This window comes from Gossypium arboreum, chromosome 2 (assembly GCF_025698485.1).
Source record: "Gossypium arboreum isolate Shixiya-1 chromosome 2, ASM2569848v2, whole genome shotgun sequence".
NCBI classification, from domain to species: Eukaryota; Viridiplantae; Streptophyta; class Magnoliopsida; order Malvales; family Malvaceae; genus Gossypium; species Gossypium arboreum.
In genome coordinates this window covers 104,201,901-104,210,070 of record NC_069071.1, presented here as the reverse complement: position 1 = coordinate 104,210,070, position 8,170 = coordinate 104,201,901, and positions in this window count along the sequence as shown.

Below are 8,170 nucleotides of genomic sequence, written 5' to 3'. Positions count from 1 at the left end.
CTCCTTAACCCTCAATTGGTGATATCGTGAATGCAGGTCAATCTTTGAGAATGAAAGCTCCCCCAAACTGATGAAAAAGATCATCGATTCTCGAAAAAGGGTACTTATTTTTAATAGTTAACTTGTTCAACTGCCGGTAGTCGATGCACATTCACAATGTCCCATCCTTCCTCTTTACGAATAACACCGGTGCTCCCCACGGAGACATACTTGGTCGGATGAATCCTCGATCCAACAATTCCTGAATCTGTGCTTTAAGTTCCGCCAACTCTTTTGGTGCCATTCGATAAGGGGCGATGGAAACCGGAGCCGTACCAGGTAACAATTCGTTTCCAAATTCTACCTCTCGGTTAGGCGGCAACCCCGGCAGCTCCTTAGGGAAAACATCAGGGAATTCCCTGACTATTCTCAACTCCTCAATAGTAGTGCTCTTAACTTCTGTATTACTAATGTAAGCCAAATAGGCTTCGCATCCCTTTCGCACCAACTTCTCAGCCCTTAACGCCGTAATCACGTTCGACAGATTATTCTGGCGTTCACCAATCACCACCACCTCCTTGGCCTCTATCGTTCTTAACACCATTTGCTTTGCAGTGCAATCCAAGGTGGCTCGGTGTTTCACCAACCAGTTCATACCCAAGATTAAATCAAACTCACTAAACGGCAACTCTATCAAGTCTGCTAAAAAGGTAACCCCTTGAACTACTAAGGGTACCTCCCTAAACAACTTACTTACTCCCACTGACTGACCTAATAGACTTATCACAGTCATCTCATTTGCAGTAATTTCAAACATATCACCTAAAGGTTCAGTCATATTGCATGCAACATCCGAATGCGTCGATCCAATGTCAATCAATGCAGTGTAAGGTAACTCGTAAATAAAGAACGTATCTGTTATCACATCTGGGGCATCCCCTTCTTTTCGGCAACGAGCAGCATAATCCAAAGTTGGCTGTCTCGCCTCAGCATGGCCTGCATTTCACCTAGTGCTCCACGTCCACGTCCATTGCCATTACTGCCCCTGGCCTGTCCATGACCCCTTGGCGGTAGCTGACCACCCCTTGGTGGCTGAGCACCACCTTGACCCACTACTGGCACTCGACCTAGCCTTCGGGGGCAATCCATGATCCTATGCTCTAGAGACCCACAAGTGAAACAAGCTCCTGTTCTCTTTCAACAATCGCCTCTATGGCTTCTCCCACAATCAGCACAAGTGGCACCCCTGGATTAGCAGCAGGGGGCCTTGCCCTAACTAGCCGATTAACTCTGGCCTTAGCCCTAGGCCTCTGTCCAACACCAAGAGTCTTAGCCTCCCTCTTGTTCCTGCCCCTTTCTTTTTCCTGATTTAAGCGTTCAGTGCCCTTAACCTCCTTCACTATCTTTGCCTTCTCCACCAACTCCGAGAAAACTTGCTCCATTTGTGGAGCTATCAGTACTCTGAGGCTATCTCTAAGTCCATCCTCAAACCTAAAGCAACGCTCATAGTCCGTTGCCACCATTACTCTTGCATACCTACTAAGGCGTAGAAACTCCGCTTCATACTCCACCACCGATCTGTTTCCTTGGGTCAAGTTCAGGAACTCCTTACTTTTAGCATCCACATAGCTTGCACCCACATACTTCCCTTGGAATGTAGCTTTGAAAAACTCCCAAGTGACCCACTTCGGTTGGGTGCCCTCTTTCACTGTCAACCACCACTGGTAGGCTTCTTCCCTTAGCAGTGACACTGCCATTTTCAGCTTTTGTTCAGGTGAAAAGTCTAGATCATCCATTATCCTTTCCGTGGCCTCCAACCAATATTCAGCCATGCTAGGAGCTACACCAGCCACGCCCTTAAAAATCTTAGCCCCATTTGATTGAAGTCGCTTCGGAATGGACCCCCGATTTCCCGTGCCATTATTGGGCCCAACGGCCCTTTCCAAAATTCTCAGCATTGCTTGCGACAATGCATCTTCTCCTGCGGCCCATTCATAAGGTCCATTCTCGGGCACAGGTGAGGCTGGAGCCTCTTCTACTCCCACATCGGGTATATGGCCCGATGCCAACAATTCAGCCCTAATACTTCCGTGGCCTCGGCCACGGCCTCTTGCACCTCTTCTAGCACTCATCGTCGATTCGCATATTTTCTGGATTAGAAATTTTTATGATGTTTTTTTTAATTTAATAATTAAACCAATGTTTTATGAAAATATTTAAAGAGAAGATTGTTTTCGAAAATCCTTTACAGTTTCAAGATCCTACGGGCTTCAAATCTATTCTAACAAATTCATCTAAAGTAGCCCTTTAACTATCCACTGTATAATAATTTAAACAAGCTTAGGAACAGAAAAACTTACTTGGCTCGACGTCGGAGACTGGGTGTACCGCTCAGCAAGATTTCACTTTTTTTTTTCTAAGATATTTTTAAAATCCAAATAGTAAGGCCCACTTCACAGTCCTAATTTTGCAACCTGGCTTTGATACCACTAAATGTAACACTCCAAACTCGGCCCAGACGTTATGGCTGAATTTGACGCGTCACATTGAAGTGTTTTAGCGAAAACCTTGTTTTCATTGAAAACCCTTCCTCAAGATATGAAACCTTAGTTAACTTATGAAAACTCTCTTTTCAGTTGCAAAAGCTTTGGTTAAAACATTTGATTTAAGAAAACTTATCATTTAAAAATTTAGTTGCGGAAACGTAGAATAACATGCTATAATTTAAGAAACCATGTTTAACCTCTCATAATTACATAGCATAAAAATAAGAATCTAATAATAATAAAAAGAAAGCCTTATTACAATCTAGACTGAAAAGTACTTAATAAAATAGAATCTCATATGCTTTTTTTAAAAAAAAAAAACAAAACACAAGTTCATGTTGTCTTCCTAGCTGGCCACCCAGAGTCCCTCCAAACATCGAACCTTCTACTGAGCATCACCTAAGAAAAATAAAAAGAGGGGGTGAGTTTTCGCAAACTCAGTGTGTACAACCCTCGACAAGTAACAAGAAAACATCATTCACCATAAAATCACACATGCAATGCAGTGCAACCCACCCCAATAATCTATCCGCTACACACCAGCTTCGTCCCCCGGTACACACCATGTGAGGATATAAATATCGACCCACCCATTCGATACACTCCAATGGTAGCCTAGTTGCGGAATTACCTTCATTGCATCAAGCTACCAATCACATATTAGGCTTAAAAGCCGTCGGTGAACCCATGGTTGTCAAGCAACCATACGACCCTCATATAGTTCCTCCGTTCTATAATTCCCAACCCCTATGCAACCTAAACAGAATATCGTATGTATGCAGCAGTTATACATGTAACATCCATAAATCTTACATTCAACACTTAGGGGTATTTTGGTCATTTTTGCCCTTAGAGGCATTCCGATAATTTTCTTTTATTACAGGTCTTACTTACCTTGGCCCGTTAACAAATCCTGTGAGCTAAGATGAACGAATACTATGCACCAGGTAAGATTCCAAAGAAGAGGAGGTGGGTCATTAAGACCGCTTAAGTACCAAGCTCTCCCTAGATCCGATCCTAGACATGCATATACTTGTTGCCACACCTTAACCCTATGACTTGTCCACGGTCCTTAATAAATTAATTAAGTTTTATGCAGTCATCATACGCTAGCCCAAAACCCCTATACACACGTATATGGACCACTAGGCCCAATCTCATTTATATGGCCCATCCGGCCAAATTCACATTCATATGGCCTATAAGGCCAATTCACATTCATATGACCCACTAGGCCCAATCTCATTCACATGGCCCATCAGGCCCAAATCACATTATATTCATGGTCACACACAAATTTCCTATCAATAGCATCACTTATCAAATTTTTCCTATTGTGGGCCTAACAGGCCATTGGGCCCATTGGGCCTATTCCGCCCCATTTGGCCTATTCACAACCCAAGTCCATGGAATCGGCCATGGACCTTAAGCAACCTATCGGTCTCCCCTTTGCGGGTGCTCGTGCACTCGCAAGACTACCGTAGCCAAACTTTCAGCTTTTCAGCATTTTGGCTTTTGCCGATCTACTTGTGTGTGCAGTGTAAGTACACACCAGGTAAGCACGCGTGCTGCAATTCCCTTAGTCACCAACCTACAAACGATATCACACTTCCATTAATCGTATGCTTGATAGATCGCGAGATTTCGTAATAGGTTTTAAATATTTATAATTAATCGTTCTTGAAACTAACTATTATCGCGATGTAGGCAAGTGTACCTATCGAACAGTAGTATAGTTTTAGCAGGACCAGATTATCGAATCCAAAGGAACTAAAAGTACTAGTAATGACTGTCTTTTTATTATTTAGCCTCAGAATAATGGGGTTTTGTTTTAACTAACTAATTATCTAAACTAAGAACTCACAATGAATAGAATTGGGGAATTACTTTTGGGAAAATCGATTGAATTAAGACAATACCTAAGGAAAAATCCACCTAGACTGTACTTGTTATTCTGGCTCCGAATCGGACGATTTATTCATTTAACTTGTTCTATAGAGATCCCTAAGTTATGTTATTATCCCTATTCAAGACTAATAATGTCTAATCCCTAGATTGAATAATTGAAACCTTTTTCTAATTAACACCCTAGGGTTGCATTAACTCGATCTATGGATCCCCTTATTAGGTTTCACCCTAATCCGGCAAAATCTTGTCACCCTATGTCTAGGCGCACAATCAACTCCACTTAATTATGACAGATGTACTCTTAGACAGGGTCTATTCCTCCTCTGAATAAGAGCTTATCTTGGATCAGTATCTTGGGATATCAAAACAAGAATTAAGAACACATAATTAAGAACAAGTTAAATATTTATCATACAATTCAGAAAATAATAACAAGATTCGTTTTAGGTTTTATTCCCCTTAGGTATTTAGGGAATTTAGTTCATAACTAAATAAGAAAACATCTCAGAATAATAAAGAATACAAAACATAAATAAAACCCAAAACTCCTGAAGGGGAATTGAGGATAGGTCTTTAGTCTTGATGATGAATCTAACTTCTGAGATGAATCAATTAGCTTCCTTGGAGTAATTCCTTACTCCCTATTCTGTGTGTCCCCTTTTCTCCTCTTCTAGGTTGTATTTATAGGCTTTGGAATGCCTATGAGCCCTTAAAAGTGGCCTTTTTCGAATTGGACTCAACTTGGGCTCGACAGGGACACGCCCGTGGGCCACGCCCGTGTGTGATTATTTCAGGCTGTGTTCGGGCCTGTTAGAATGGCACGGGTGTGTGTTCCACCCGTGTGATTCGTGCTTCAATTTTTCTAGATTGACATGGCCATGTGGGCTGCCCGTTTGAGGAAGTCCAGGCCGTGTTGATTTCGGACTTTGGCTCATTTTCTTCGTTTTTGGCCCGTTTCTCATTCCTTTCGCTCTCCTATGCTCTCCTAAGTATAAAACATGAGATTAAAGCATTAGGAGCATCGAATTCACCAATTCTAATAGGAAATCATCCATAAAATGTGTTAAACATGGGGTAAAAATATTTATAAATTACGGCTTATCAAATACCCCCACACTTAAGCATTTGCTTGTCCTCAAGCAAAATCCTCAACTCATAATCAAAATAAATTCTTCTCAACTTATAATTTCTATCAATAATATCTCAAAATAATCCATAGGTAAGCATATATTGAGAATTCAACTAAAAGAACATAAAAGTTTCAAACATTCCAAGTTGAGTATTTAATTATGCAAACATAGGTGTCTCTCCTTATCTGAGTAATTACCTTTGATTCAGAATATCACAAAGTTTCACATCCTCACTAAAGATTCACTCAAATCACTCGAGGTGTTTAAGGACAATAAGTGAAGCACTCAATAGTCAATAGTGAAAAGTTATTACCACAGGCTTGCATGACAATCAAATCTTCACCACTATAATTTAAGATGATACATCAATCAAAAGGTCTTTAGAGGGTTGTAGTGAGGCTTGGTTAAGGGGTGTGGTCACAAGCTGAAAAAAAGGGTTAGAATCGAGATTGAATTAAAAAATTGCCTAACTAGAAAAAGAGTTAATATCTGTAACACCCCAAACCCGTGACCGTCACCGGATTTGACCACAAGGTGTTACCGGGCTTACTTCCCTTATTTCTCTCTTGGAAATAATTAATTTCTGTTTCGGGCAGGCTGGCTAACTGCGTCACTGTTACGTTAAAAATCATATCTCGAGTTCCAGAACTCGAAAATTAGTTCCGTAAATTTTCCCTGAAACTAGACTCATAATTCCATCTACAGATGTTTTTCTAGAATTTTTGGTCGAGAAAATTAGTACAGTTTATTAGTTAAAGTCTCCCCTGTTTCAGGGTTGGACTATACTGACCTTTGCGCACTACGACTTGGATATCTTCCTGTACAGGGCTCCAAAACTTATGCCGTTTGTTTCTAAAGAAACTAGACTCACAAAGAAATCTGTAAATATAGAGTATGACTTCTAATTCTCTCTGGTTAATTTATAGTGAATTTTCAAAGACGGAGCAGGGGATCTAGAAACCGTTCTGGCCCTGTTTCACGAAAACCTGATTATCTCTTAAAATCCGACTCATATGACCGTTTCGTTTCTTCCATATGAAAGTAGATTCATCAGGGTTCAATTTCCTAATTATTCACTATTTAATTCTACTTGTACTATTTTTACTGATTTTTCAATCTCACATCACTGCTGCTGTCAGCATCTGTTACTAAGGCAAACAATGCCTATTTCATAATTCCTCCATGACCCAACTAATCATCCATCATTCATATCACAAATTATGACCACCTTATCAAAATTGAGATTTTTAAGACTCATGAATAAGTGTTTTGGAACCAAATCCATCCAACCATATGGGCCATTTTCGCATGGCTAAAGTTTACAACCCAAATTTCAACAAAACAAAATAGCCTATACATGCCAAATGTTCTCCTAGATCGACTAAGAAGAAAATACCAAAGGTTGCTTGCCGGTGTGATGACTTCGTTGACGGTTCCGAGCACACAAAAGAGACGAGTCCACGAGACCTAAAATGGGTGACAAGAAAACACCGAGTGAGTTTATAACTCAGTAAGTCATAAGCACTTTACAATTATCCATTAGCTAAATTCATCACAAAGTGAAACAATAAAACAAGGCTAATTGTTCCATCCATATCGAACTATACCATAGTTCCTTAGACCTTCGGTTCAATCTCGTACCAAGTCATACATTCACATTTCATATTCTATTCAATAAGATATTTGAGTCATTTTATACACCAACTCATTTTCACCACAATCATACAATTGTAATCATCACATAGATTTAAAGCTTACCAAGCTCAACCCCGAGCATGACCATAGTGCCTATTCGCCATGAGCTCAAGGTACTTACCCGATCCGCTGTCCGGATTAACTCGATAATGTCGCACACTCAGTGCCAATTGTAACGCAAGAGCATATAGTGAATCCGCACACTTAGTGCTATATATTTTCAGCTCGCACACTTAGTGCTATATAATTTTCAGCTCGCACACTTAGTGCTATATATTTTCAGCTCGCACACTTAGTTCTATATATTTTCAGTTCGCACACTTAGTGCTGTACAATTTTTAAACCCGCACACTTAGTGCCAATCTTGTCACCGTGTCCATTTATACCCGCACACTTAGTGCCGAGACCAATACCTTATGCATGTTGTCGCCTTTATACATTCAACAATGGCATCATTCCATACACATACATTTTCATTTACACATCAACTCATTTAAACACAATTGCGTATATATTATGGTCATTTACATCAACACCAAATATATGCTTAATGACTTACCTTGTGTTGGGCAAATAATCCCAAGTCGGCTACTCGATGACCTTCGATTTCCCCTTGTTGGACGCCTCTCCTTTAGGATCTTGAGCTTAAACAATTAAATCAACCCATTCAACCACTTTGTAAAATATTTGTATCACACATTAAAATTTCATTTCATAGGATACACATGACAAATTCTTATCCTTCTACCCCATGCTTTTGAACTATTTGGTTCACAACCTTAGGCTATCACCCTATTGCCAACTATCCTAATCAAGGATAGTATCACAAGTGTGTACACCCATATGGCCGAATGTGCAAGATTAAATTCAACACCACCTATGTGCTTAATTAGGTGGCCGAATATACATAAG